This window comes from Nerophis ophidion, linkage group LG02 (assembly GCF_033978795.1).
Source record: "Nerophis ophidion isolate RoL-2023_Sa linkage group LG02, RoL_Noph_v1.0, whole genome shotgun sequence".
Lineage (NCBI taxonomy): Eukaryota > Metazoa > Chordata > Actinopteri > Syngnathiformes > Syngnathidae > Nerophis > Nerophis ophidion.
In genome coordinates, this window is record NC_084612.1 from 65,732,946 (window position 1) to 65,746,943 (window position 13,998).

Consider the following 13,998-nt stretch of genomic DNA (forward strand, 5'->3'; position numbering starts at 1 on the left):
AATACAATTAAAAACGATTTTAAAGGGTAAAACCAATTAAAACAATAAATAGAAATCAAAATAAAAAAATTGGGGGCAAGTGTTCTATTGTACTATTTATGTCACGCCCAGTTTGACAGTTTAGTCTTGCGTTTTCCAGTTCCTGTCCAGCGCTCTTATTTTCTAAGTTCCACTTCCTGTTGCATTCGTTATGCAGCACCTTCACTTGCCAGCGCACCTGTTGTCATTTAGCAATTTAGTCCATTCGGGGTTCTATTGTGGATGCACTGCAGGCTTGCTTCTGAAACACCCTTAAAAAGTGCTACTTGTCTTCTGTCCCTAAACATGGCCACAGGTAAGAAGGAGCATGATAACATGAATGTGCAGTAATGAGCAAATCTTTTTCACCATGTAGCATACACAAAAAAACCTCTTTTAAATAAGGTGCTCTGCACTACTTTTCAATTGCACACGCAGTCTTAGAAGATCACATGCAACATGCCCACTAATATAACACACAAACGGCGCGTGTTATTTGGATCTTAGTAGATCAGGACCCAAGTGTGTTATTTGTCGCCAAAATCAAAAACCCTGAAATTAGAAACCGCAACAATGCATCAGATCGGTTTTTACCCTTCGCATTTCGCCGTTTTTATTGCATTTTTGTTGTGTTTTGCTTAATTGTAAATAATGTCGATTGAGAAGGGAGTGTGAGAAGTAAAAGAGGAGCGACGTTCATGTGATGTCAATATTCAGTGTTTTATTGTTCATAGTTAATATCATAAATCCCACATTATTGTCATGTACTTTCTGGGCGTCTCTTTCAGTAAAAATTTTTTTTAATTCCAGTCGGTTTTTTAAGGCAGTCTGTCATAACATTTTAGCTTTCAATCAGATGTTATCGTGAGGTTTTGTATTAGTGTTCCTAAAAGTAGCACCCGAAAAAAAAATTGTTTGTGTGTATGTATATATATGTGTGTATGTATATATGTATTTATGTATATATATATATATATATATATATATATAATATATATATATATACATATATACATGAGTCGCCCGCTGGCCTGTTCTAAAAATAGCTCAAATAGCAGCACTTACCAGTGAGCTGCCTCTATTTTTCTAATTTTATTCATTTACTAGCAATCTGGTCTCGCTTTGCTCAACATTTTCAATTCTAAGAGAGACAAAACTCAAATTAGAATTTGAAAATCCAAGAAAATATTTTAAAGACTTGGTCTTCACTTGTTTAAATAAATTCATTTATTTTTTTTACTTTGCTTCTTATAACTTTCAGAAAATACAACCTTAAAAATGATTTTAGGATTTTTAAACACATATACCTTTTTACCTCTTAAATTCCTTCCTCTTGTTTTCTGACAATTTAAATCAATGTTCAAGTAAATAATTTTTTTTTTTTGTAAAGAATAATAAATACATTTTAATTTAATTCTTCACTTTAGCTTCTGTTTTTTCGACGAAGAATATTTGTGAAATATTTTTTCAAACTTATGATTAAAATTCCCCAAAATTATTCTGGCAAATCTAGAACATCTTTAGAATCAAATTTAAATCTTATTTCAAAGTCTGTTGAATTTCTTTTAAAATTTTTGTTCTGGAAAATCTAGAAGAAAAAATGATTTGTCTTTGTTAGAAATATAGCTTGGTCCAATTTGTTATATATTCTAACAAAATGCAGATTGGATTTGAACCTATTTAAAACATGTCATCAAAATTCTAAAATTAATCTTAATCAGGAAAAATTACTAATGATGTTCCATGAAATTATTTATTTAATTTTTTCCAAAAGATTCGACTGAGCTAGTTTTTCTCTTCTTTTTTTCGGTGGAATTTTGAATTTTAAAGAGTCGAAATTGAAGATAAACTATGTTTCAAAATTAAATTTTCATTTTTTTCCTGTTTTCTCCTCTTTTAAACCGTCCGATTGTATTTTTTCATTATTTATTCTCTACTCAAAACTTTCCGTAAAGGAAAAAAAATGTACGACGGAATGACAGACAGAAATATCCATTTTGTTATATATATATAGATTTATTTATTAAAGATAAATTGAGCAAATTGGCTATTTCTGGCAATTTATTTAAGTGTGTATCAAACTGGACACGTTAGGAAGACTAAGTCTTCTGACTGGCCATGGAATGCCTCAGGATCCCCCAGGAGGAGCTGGACGAGGTGGTTCGGGAGAGGAAAGTTTGAGCTTCTCTGCTTAGGCTGAGAAGCCGTAACTGGATGGATGGATGAGTTTTGAGTCTGTATTTAGATGTATGAAAGGAGTCAATATTGCGAACGTCAGATGAGAGAGAGTTCTAGAGTTTGGGAGCAGAGTGACTGAAAGCTTTGCTCCCCATGGTTGATGAGGCGGGTTGGTGGCACAGCAAGGTGCTTGGAAGAGGAGGATCTAAGGGAGCATGCTGGAATAGCGAAGTAGAGGAGTTCAGACAAATGAGGAGTGAAGCTGCGGTTGAGAGAAATATTTCATAGTCATTTCATAGCCAGTGCAGTTTTTGTCCAAACCCCGTTTCCATATGAGTTGGGAAATTGTGTTAGATGTAAATATAAACGGAATACAATGATTTGCAAATCCTTTTCAACCCATATTCAGTTGAATATGCTACAAAGACAAGATATTTGAAGTTCAAATTCACAAACTTTATATTTTTTTGCAAATAATCATTAACTGCAACACATAACAAAGTAGTTGGGAAAGGGCATGTTCACCACTGTGTTACATCAGCTTTTCTTTTAACAACACTCAATAAACGTTTAGGAACTGAGGAAACTAATTGTTAAAGCTTTGAAAGTGGAATTCTTTCCCATTCTTCTTTTATGTACAGCTTCAGTCGTTCAACAGTCCAGGGTCTCTGCTGTCGTATTTTACGCTTCATAATGCGCCACACATTTTCGATGGGAGACAGGTCTGGACTGCAGGTGTGCCAGTGAAGTACCCGCACTGTTTTTTTTTTTTTTTTTTACAAAGCCACGCAGTTGTAACACGTGCTGAATGTGGCTTGGCATTGTTTTGCTGAAATAAGCAGGGGCGTCCATGAAAAAGACGGCGCTTAGATGGCAGCATATGTTGTCCCAAAACCTGTATGTGCCTTTCAGCATTAATGGTGCCTTCACAGATGTGTAAGTTACCCATGCCTTGGGCACTAATGCACCCCCATACCATCACAGATGCTGGCTTTTGAACTTTGCGTCGATAACAGTCTGGATGGTTCGTTTCCCCTTTTGTCCGGATGACAAGATATCGAATATTTCCAAAAACAATTTGAAATGTGGACTCGTCAGACCACAGAACACTTTTCCACTTTGCATCAGTCCATCTTAAATGATCTCGGGCACAGAGAAGCCAGCGGCGTTCTAGATGTTGTTGATTAATGGCTTTTGCTCTGCATAGTAGAGCTTTAACTTGCACTTACAGATGTAGCGACAAACTGTATTTAGTGACAGTGTTTTTTTTAAGTGTTCCTGAGTCCATGTGGTGATATCCTTTTAGAGATTGATGTCGGTTTTTGATACAGTGCCATCCGAGGGATCTAAGGTCACGGTCATTCAATGTTGGTTTCCGGCCATGCCGCTTACGTGGAGTGACTTCTCCAGATTCTATGAACCTTTTATGATATTATGGACCGTAGATGTTGAAATTCCTAAATTTCTTGCAATTGCACTTTGAGAAACGTTGCTCTTAAACTGTTTGACTATTTGCTCACGCAGTTGTGGACAAAGGGGTGTACCTCGCCCCATCCTTTCTCATGAAAGACTGAGCATTTTTTGGGAAGCTGTTTTCATACCCAATCATGGCACCCACCTGTTCCCAATTAGCCTGCACACCTGTGGGATGTTCCAAATAAGTGTTTTATGAGCATTCCTCAACTTTATCAGTATTTATTGCCACCTTTCCCAACTTCTTTGGCACGTGTTGCTGGCATCAAATTCTAAAGTTAATGATTATTTGCAAAAAAAAAAATATGTTTATCAGTTTGAACATCAAATATGTTGTCTTTGTAGCATATTCAACTGAATATGGGTTGAAAATAATTTGTATTCCGTTTATATTTACATTTAACACAATTTCCCAACTCATATGGAAACGGGGTTTGTAGGATGGAACACAGATTGAAGCAGCAGAGACGGTAAGAAAAGGGCACAGCCAGTGGATATTGCGGAGGTGGAATTAATCAGAGCGAGTGATGTAATTGATGTGAGATTGGAATGACAGTGTGCTGCTATCTCAGACTCTTAACCTGAGGGGAAGAGAGCACTGGGGAGTTGTCGATAGTTAGGGAGAAACTGATGACTTTGGAAAATGAAGATTTTGTACCAATAAGAACAATTTCAGTTCTATCACCGTTTAATTTGAGGAGGTTTACGGTGAACAAAGGTTTTATTTCGAGTTAGAAAAAGGTGAGGGAGGAGGGTGGAAGTGTGCATGGCATTGGGCTTGGTGGAGAGGTAGAGCTGGGCGTCATCAGCGTAGCAGAGGAAGAAAATGTTACATTTTCGGGAAATATGGCCAAAGGGGAAAAGCGGGCTCAAAACCGATCCCTGTGGAACACCTTTTATGACTGCAGAATTATCAGATTTAAAGGATATACCGTATTTTCGGGACAATAAGGTGCAGTGAAAATCCTTTTTTTCCCCTCAAAAGCGGACAGTGCGCCTAATGTGCGGAAAAATTTGGGTTTTGCTTACCGACCTCGAAGCTATTTTATTTGGTACATGGTGTAATGATAAATGTGACTGGTAGATGGCAGTCAAACATAAGAGACATGTGTAGACTGCAATATAATGGCAGTCCCACACTAGAGATACGTGTAGACTGCAATATGACTCAAGTAAACTACACCAAAATGTTATATGTTCCATTAATAATATATAACCTTACACACTGCGTTTAAAAATCTATCAAAATGTTTTAGTATGACTATGGTAAGCCATGAAGCCGCACCGCTTGATGGATTGTACTGTGCTTCATCATACAAGTATTAATGACGTATGTATAAGGTATGACATATTATCTGGTGTTTTGTTTCGCAATATTATACAAAAGCAACTTTTCTTACCTTCTGGTACCAGCTGATCTGTATTTGGGATCTGCATAAATCCTGAAAAATTGCGCAGATCCGCCTTCGTAGTCCGTGGTGATACAGTAGTCGATAAGATTCTTCTTATCGGCGGTATAGCTCGGTTGGTAGAGCGGCCGTGCCAGCAACTTGAGGTTTGCAGGTTCGATCCCCGCTTCCGCCATCCTAGTCACTGCCGTTGTGTCCTTGGGCAAGACACTTTACCCATCTGCTCCCAGTGCCACCCACACTGGTTTAAATGTAAAAAAAAAAATTAGATGTTGGGTTTCACTATGTAAAGCGCTTTGAGTGATTAGAGAAAAAGCGCTATATAAATATAATTCACTTCACTTCAGTTTTTCTCTGTTTTCTTGTTATGGGACATTAACCCTCCGCTGTTGCCATTTCTAATATAAAGTAGTAAAAAGATCTTATATCTGCCGTGATAGTGGTAAAACATACCGGTATAGTGAGCTTACATTATTTAACCAAGGAACATTAGTTATTAAAAAGTTCCAGTTGGATTGTAGATGGTGAAATCCCTAAATTCCTTGCAATAGCAAGTTGAGAAATGTTCTAAAACTGTTCGACAATTTGCTCACGCATTCGTTCACAAAGTGACCCTCGCCCCATCCTTATTTGCATTTCATCAAAGCTGTTCCCAGTTAGCCTGTTCACCTGTGGGATGTTCCAAATAAGTGTTTGATGAGCATTCCTCAACTTTCTCAGTCTTTTTTGCCACTTGTGGCAGCTCTTTTGAAACATGTTGCAGGCATCAAATTCCAAATGAGCTAATGTTTGCAAGTTTGAACTTTAAATAGCTTGTCTATGCAGTCTATTCAATTGAACATAGGTTGAAAAGGATTTGCAAATCATTGTATTCTGTTTTTATTTACGATTTACATAACGTGCAAACTTCGCTGGTTTTGGGTTTTGTAAAAAAAAATGTCAACAAAGCGTTCTATTTTATTATAATATATGCTAGGGGTCGGCAGCCCAAAATGTTGAAAGAGCCATCCATCCATCCATCCATTTTCTACCGCTGATTCCCTTTCGGGGTCGCGGGGGGCGCTGGCGCCTATCTCAGCTACAATCGGGCGGAAGGCGGGGTACACCCTGGACTAGTCGCCACCTCATCGCAGGGCCAACACAGATAGACAGACAACATTCACACTCACATTCACACACTAGGGCCAATTTAGTGTTGCCAATCAACTTATCCCCAGGTGCATGTCTTTGGAGGTGGGAGGAAGCCGGAGTACCCGGAGGGAACCCACGCATTCACGGGGAGAACATGCAAACTCCACACAGAAAGATCCCGAGCCTGGATTTGAACCCAGGACTGCAGGACCTTCTTATTGTGAGGCAGACGCTCTAACCCCTCTGCCACCGAGCCAAATTGAACCAAAAATACAAAAACAAATCTGTCTGGAGCCGCAAACAATTAAAAGCCATATTACATACAGATAGTGTGTCATGAGATATAAATTGAATTAAGAGGACTTAAAGGAAACAAGCTCAAATATAACTACAAATGAGGCATAATGATGCAATATGTACATATAGCTAGCCAAAATAGCATGTTAGCATCGATTAGCTTGCAGTCATGGCCAAATATGTCTGATTAGCACTCCACACAAGTCAATAACATCTACAAAACTCACCTTTGTGCATTCATGCACAATGTTAAAAGTTTGGTGGGCAAAATGAGACGAAAAAAGAAGTGGCATAAAACACGTCCTAGAAAGTCGGAGAAAGTTATACGTGTAAACAAGCCACGATGACTTCAAGGACCGCTAAAATTAGTTGGACATATCGGCGCTCGCCAAATACTCGAATCAGTGAAGCATGTTTAATATAAACAGTGTGCTTTATAAAGCGTTCTATTTTATTATACTCTATGCCACGGGTCGGCAACCCAAAATGTTGAAAGAGCCATATTGGACCAAAAATACAAAAACAAATCTGTCTGGAGCCGCAAACAATTAAAAGCCATATTACATACAGATAGTGTCATGAGATATAAATTGAATTAAGAGGACTTAAAGGAAACTAAATGAGCTCAAATATAGCTACAAATGAGGCATAATGATGCAATATGTACATATAGCTAGCCTAAATGGCATGTTAGCATCGATTAGCTTGCCGTCATGGCCAAATATGTCTGATTAGCACTCCACATAAGTCAATAACATCAAAAAAACTCACCTTTGTGCATTCATGCACAATGTTAAAAGTTTGGTGGGCAAAATGAGACGAAAAAAGAAGTGGCATAAAACACGTCCTAGAAAGTCGGAGAAAGTTATACGTGTAAACAAGCCACGATGACTTCAAGGACCGCTAAAATTAGTTGGACATATCGGCGCTCGCCAAATACTCGAATCAGTGAAGCATGTTTAATATAAACAGTGTGCTTTATAAAGCGTTCTATTTTATTATACTCTATGCCACGGGTCGGCAACCCAAAATGTTGAAAGAGCCATATTGGACCAAAAATACAAAAACAAATCTGTCTGGAGCCGCAAACAATTAAAAGCCATATTACATACAGATAGTGTCATGAGATATAAATTGAATTAAGAGGACTTAAAGGAAACTAAATGAGCTCAAATATAGCTACAAATGAGGCATAATGATGCAATATGTACATATAGCTAGCCTAAATGGCATGTTAGCATCGATTAGCTTGCCGTCATGGCCAAATATGTCTGATTAGCACTCCACATAAGTCAATAACATCAAAAAAACTCACCTTTGTGCATTCATGCACAATGTTAAAAGTTAGGTGGGCAAAATGAGACGGAAAAAGAAGTGGCATAAAACACGTCCTAGAAAGTCGGAGAAAGTTATACATGTAAACAAGCCACGATGAGTTCAAGGACCGCTAAAATTAGTAGGACAAAACGGCGCTCACCAAATACTCGAATCAGTGAAGCATGTTTATTATGAACAGTGTGCTTTATAAAGCGGTCTATTTTATTATAATCTATGCCAGGGGTCGGCAACCCAAAATGTTGAAAGAGCCATATTGGACCAAAAATACAAAAACAAACCTGTCTGGAGCCGCAAACAATTAAAAGCCATATTACATGCAGATAGTGTGTCATGAGATATAATATGAATTAAGAGGACGTAAAGGAAACCAAATGAGCTCAAATATAGCTACAAATGAGGCATAATGATGCAATATGTACATATAGCTAGCCTAAATAGCATGTTAGCATCGATTAGCTTGCAGTCATGGCCAAATATGTCTGATTAGCACTCCACACAAGTCAATAACATCAACAAAACTCACCTTTGTGCATTCATGCACAACGTTAAAAGTTCGGTGGGCAAAATGAGACAGAAAAAGAAGTGGAATAAAACACGTCCTAGAAAGTCGGAGAAAGTTGTACATGTTAACAAGCCACGATGAGTTCAGGGACCGCTAAAATTAGTAGGACAAAACAGCGCTCGCCAAATACTCGAATCAGTAAAGCATGTTTAATATAAACAGTGTGCTTTTATAAAGCGTTCTATTTTATTATAATCTATGCCAAGGGTCGGCAACCCAAAATGTTGAAAGAGCCAAATTGGACCAAAAATACAAAAACAAATCTGTCTGGAGCCGCGAACCATTAAAAGCCATATTATATACAGATAGTGTTATGAGATATAATATGAATTAAGAGGACTTAAAGGAAACTAAATGAGCTCAAATATAGCTACAAATGAGGCATAATGATGCAATATGTACATATAGCTAGCCTGAATAGCATGTTAGCATCGATTAGCTTGCAGTCATGGCCAAATATGTCTGATTAGCACTCCACACAAGTCAATAACATCAACAAAACTCACCTTTGTGCATTCATGCACAACGTTAAAAATTTGGTGGGCAAAATGAGACAGAAAAAGAAGTGGCATAAAACACGTCCTAGAACATGGGTGTCAAACTCTGGCCCGCGGGCCAAATTTGGCCTGCCGTGTAATTTCATTTGGCCCTCGAGGTAGTATCAAATTAAGATTAGAGCTGGCCCGCCGGTATTACACAGCGGCGATGCCTCTGTAACACTGCATTCACCGCTGATACTCATACTTGCCAACCCTCACCATTTTCCCGGGAGACTCCCATAGTTAAGTGCCCCTCCCGAAAATCTCCCGGGGCAACCATTCTTCCAAATTTCTCCCGATTTCCATCCGGGCAACAATATTGGGAGTGTGCCTTGAAGGCACTGCCTTTAGCGTCATCTACAGCCTGTCGTCACGTCTACTTTTCCGCCATACAAACAACGTGCCGGTCCAGTCACATAATATATGCTGCTTTAACACACACAAGTGAATGCGATGCATACCTGATCAACAGCCATAAGGGTCACACTGAGGGTGGCCGTTTAAACAACTTTAACACTTTTAAAACTATGCGCCACCCTGTGAAGCCACACCAAACAAGAATGACAAACATATTTCGGGAGAACATCCGCACCGTAGCACAACATAAACTCAACAGAAGAAATACCCAGAACCCCTTGCAGCACTAACTCTTCCGGGACGCTACAATATACACCCCCGCTACCACCAAACCCCGCTCCCCCAATTTTTATTGACATTTTATTTGATATGCCATTGATATTTTTTACTCATTATAATTTGAAACTCGATTTTGTATGTGACTATAAAGCGACATAAGCCTTGCTTGTTTAATATTCAATGCAAAACTTGTTTGAGTCCCTATTAAAAGGTTAATTTGTTCAACCTTGGCCCGCGGCTTTGTTCGGTTTTAAATTTTGGCTCACTCTGTATTTGAGTTTGACACCCCCGTCCTAGAAAGTCGGAGAAAGTTGTACATGTAAACAAGCCACGATGAGTTCGAGGACCGCCAAAATTAGTAGGACAAAACGGCGCTCGCCAAATAACTCAAATCAGTGAAGCATGTTTAATACAAACAGTGTGCTTTATAACAATTAGGGCGGTTTGTGTCATGTTTGTCCTCCTACAGAAACTATATTAAAACAAAAAATGTAGGGTTTTCACCTCATTTTTTTTTTCCATTTTTCATACATTTTTGAAAAAGCTCCAGAGAGTCACTAGGGCGGCGCTAAAGAGCCGCGGGTTGCAGACCCCTGATCTACGCCTACATTATGGCAGGCTATATATAAAGTATAACATCATAAATTGTACGTGCAACAAGAAAAGTCAAATGTTTTTAATGCCTTTTGTTTTTTGAGGGCAATAAGAAATGTGTGTTGTTTTCCATCCATTCATTTTCGACCGCTTATTCCCTTTGGGGTCCCTGGGAGCGCTGGTGCCTATCTCAGCTACAATAGGGGGGAAGGCGGCGTACACCCTGGACAAGTCGCCAACTCATCGCATGTGTTGTATTGTATCATAATTTTTTTTTGTTGGAATTAAGCCAAAAAGGAAAAAAAAACATTTGTGGTCTCCGTTATTTTGAGATGTATCAAAATATATTCATGCAAGTAATACATGAGAAAGGAGTGTCTTCATGTCTTGAATAAAATATGCTAGCGCTTGCCAAATGTGTCAAGAACAAAAAAAGTCAAGTGAAGCCTGCCTTCATGAATTATACATCACAAATTGACTCTGTTATGCTGCATTATCTGCTTAAAAAAAAAAAAAATCTTTGCTTTTTAATTTGAGGCTGGCTGTCAGTATGCAGCATATTAGTAACAGCTTTATTGGAACCCAACATCAACTTAAAAATCATTCATCTTAGTAACCTTCCAAGCTCATTTAAAGTGTCTGCACTTGCTCTTTTTATGTCACCTGCCACGTGCACACATAGGGCCCTATGGGTGCTTGAGCCCCGGCCCTTTTTTGCCTCGTCTTAAAAAGTGCCCTCTGCCTCTGTGTGTGTGTGTGTTTTTTTTTTTCTTTAAACAACATTGATAAATTCCTGTTAGGGATGTAAAAAAAACCGAATAAAAAAAAAAAACAGCGGTACAAAAACTCCACGTTTTCTTGTAATACCGGGTTGTTTGAGCCTGCGCTTCCGCCAGAGAGAGAGAGAGGGCGAGTGAGTGAGTGAGTGAGTGAGAGAGAGGATAGAGAGTCAACTGCAGCCTGAGACGTGACGTGACAGTGGAGCAACTCGAACATATAAATTATGGTCTAGTCCATGGGTGTCAAACTCTGGCCCGCGGGCCAAATGTGGCCCGCCGTGTAATTTCCTTTGGCCCTTGAGGCAATATCAAATTAAACATTAGAGTTGGCCTGCCGGTATTATACAGCGGCGATGCCGCTCTAGTACCGCTAATCCTCATACTTGCCAACCCTCCAGAGACTCCCGAAGTTCAGTGCCCCTCCTGAAAATCTCCCGGAGGGACCATTCACCCAAATTGATCCAGATTTCCACCCGGGCAACAATATTGTTTTAATGGCACTTCCTTTAGCCTTCTCTACAACCTTGCATCATGTCCGCTTTTCCTACATGCAAACATTGTGCCGTCCTAGTCACACAATATAAGCGGATTTTACACACACATAAGTTAATGCAAGTCATGATTGATCAGGTCACACTCAGGGTGGCTGAATAAACAATTTTAACGCGGTTACAAATATGCGCCACACTGTGAAGCCACAACAAACAAGAATGACAAACACATTTTGGGAGAACATCCGCACCGTAACACGACATAAACACAACTGAACAAATACTCAGAACCCCTTGCAGCACTAACACTTCTGGGACGCTACAATATATAATTTGATATGCCAATGATATTTTTTTTAATTATCATTTAATTATGTTAATTTGAAACTCTCTTTTGCTTGTCACTATAAAGTTATATAAGCCTTGCTTGTTCAATATTCAATGCAAAACTTGTTTGGGTCCCTATTAAAAGGTTAATTTATTCAACCTTGGCCCGCAGCTTTGTTCAGTTTAAAATTTTGGCCCACTCTGTATTTGAGTTTGACACCCCTGGTCTAGTCGCCGTCCACTTATTCAGCATCTAATATGGGCAATATTTCATAAAAACGCTGTATTAATCTATTATTCAATGTGTCAGCTTCTGTTTTTGCCGGACGTCGGAGCACGGCGCATCAATTGAGCACGGCACATCTATTCCGCACAGAGCAGAGCGGATCGTGCGGGACAGGAAGTAGTGTCCAAAATACAAAATAAAACACCAGGTTAATTTTCCAAATAAAATGCACTGTGTTTACGACGGATCACATTTCTCTCACAGTAGAGGTTTAGATATAAAGTTGTATTGCATTTCAGTTGTTTAGTCTGAGCGTTAAGTGAGAAAGACCATAAGTTACAACTTGATGGTGTTTTCTTCAAATTAAGGGAAGAAAGACAGATTTTCACATTGAAGTTTTTTCCATTTGGGTATTTATTTATTTATTTTTTTCGAAGTTCATGTTGCACTGTTCAATGTTCAATATTAAAGTGCTTATCTTTAAGGATAATTGCCTAATAATAAACCAGGGGCTGCATAGCTCGGTTGATAGAGTGGCCGTGTCAGCAACTTGAGGGTTGCAGGTTCGATTCCCGCTTCCGCCATCCTAGTCACTGCCATTGTGTCCTTGGGCAAGACACTTTACCCACCTGCTCCCAGTGCCACCCACACTGGTTTAAATGTAACTTAGATATTGGGTTTAACTATGTAAAGTGCTTTGAGTCACTAGAGAAAAGCGCTATATAAATATAATTCACTTCCCACAGTGTTTTGTTGCTTTTCATGTCTTCCAAGCCTATGATAATGTGAATTAACTCATTATGACAATAATTTGTTGACACAAAAGAAATGGCAATCACTTTTACCTACAAAGGACACACAGCTAAGTAGTTAGCTTCCTATTAGCAAATTTAATTTGTACATTAATTTCCATATTGTGTAAATTACCCCCAAAAAATGTCCTGCCCTTTTCTGACTTTGAGCCCCTGCCCCTCTATAATCATGTGCACGTTCCTGTATGTCACCATGCCACAAACGTTCATGGCCTATAGTCTGAAGTGAGGAAAATTTGGACTTCCACCTGCAGAATCTAATCAGCTGTTGAAATGTGCTGACTAATGGTGCATTCAAGGACCTCCGTTTGCATAAGCAGCCTGACTTTGCCGCTATGTATCTTCATTAGCGCCGTCAAGGTGGTCAATAAAGCAATAGGAGCTAGTTTACTGACAGGGGATCAAGTAAACACACAGCAGCATAGAAACACATCAACAGTAGAAGAAAACCTCTGGCAAGGCTGGGCAGTGCTTAGAAAGCTTTGCCAGTGGATACAAACAATAGTTAAACAAGTTAGAATTTTTGGAGTGGTTTTGTTAATAATTGAGATTTTTAGTTTAAGTCCAATTAAAGGCCTACTGAAATGAGATTTTCTTATTTAAACGGGGATAGCAGGTCCATTCTATGTGTCATACTTGATCATTTCGCAATATTGCCATATTTTTGCTGAAAGGATTTAGTAGAGAACATCCACGATAAAGTTAGCAACTTTTGGTCGCTAATAAAAAAGCCTTGCCTGTACCGGAAGTAGCAGACGATGTGCGCGTGATGTCACGGGTTGTAGGGCTCCTCACATCCTCACATTGTTTACAATCATGGCCACCAGCAGCGAGAGCGATTCGGATCGACAAATTTCCCCATTAATTTGAGCGAGGATGAAAGATTCGTGGATGAGGAAAGTGAGAGTGAAGGACTAGAAAAAAGAAAACAAAAACCAGACAGCAGAGCGAATCAGATGTTGTTAGACACATTTACTAGGATAATTCTGGAAAATCCCTTATCTTCTTATTGGGTTACTAGTGTTTTAATGAGATTATATGGTCGTACCTGTACAACCTGAAAGTCGGAGGGGTGTGGCCACGGGTGTGGTGACCGCCAATGTCCCCGAGAGGAAGCCACGTTTCTCGACGAGGCGATGGCAGCCGGTCGGACCGGGCTGAGATTTATTTATTTTTTCCCTCCTCCAC

The 13,998-nt window shown here is 39.1% G+C and overlaps 1 protein-coding gene across 1 annotated transcript in view; it reads left to right on the forward strand.

Annotated features, from left to right (window-relative positions):
* Positions 1 to 224: 224 nt before the first annotated feature.
* Positions 225 to 13,998, forward strand: part of kaznb (kazrin, periplakin interacting protein b) — a 272,644-nt gene continuing 258,870 nt past the window's right edge. Inside the window, exon 1 of the mRNA XM_061888872.1 lies at positions 225 to 334. The gene's annotated coding sequence lies outside the window, so the exon portion shown is untranslated. The remainder of the gene's footprint in view (positions 335 to 13,998) is intronic.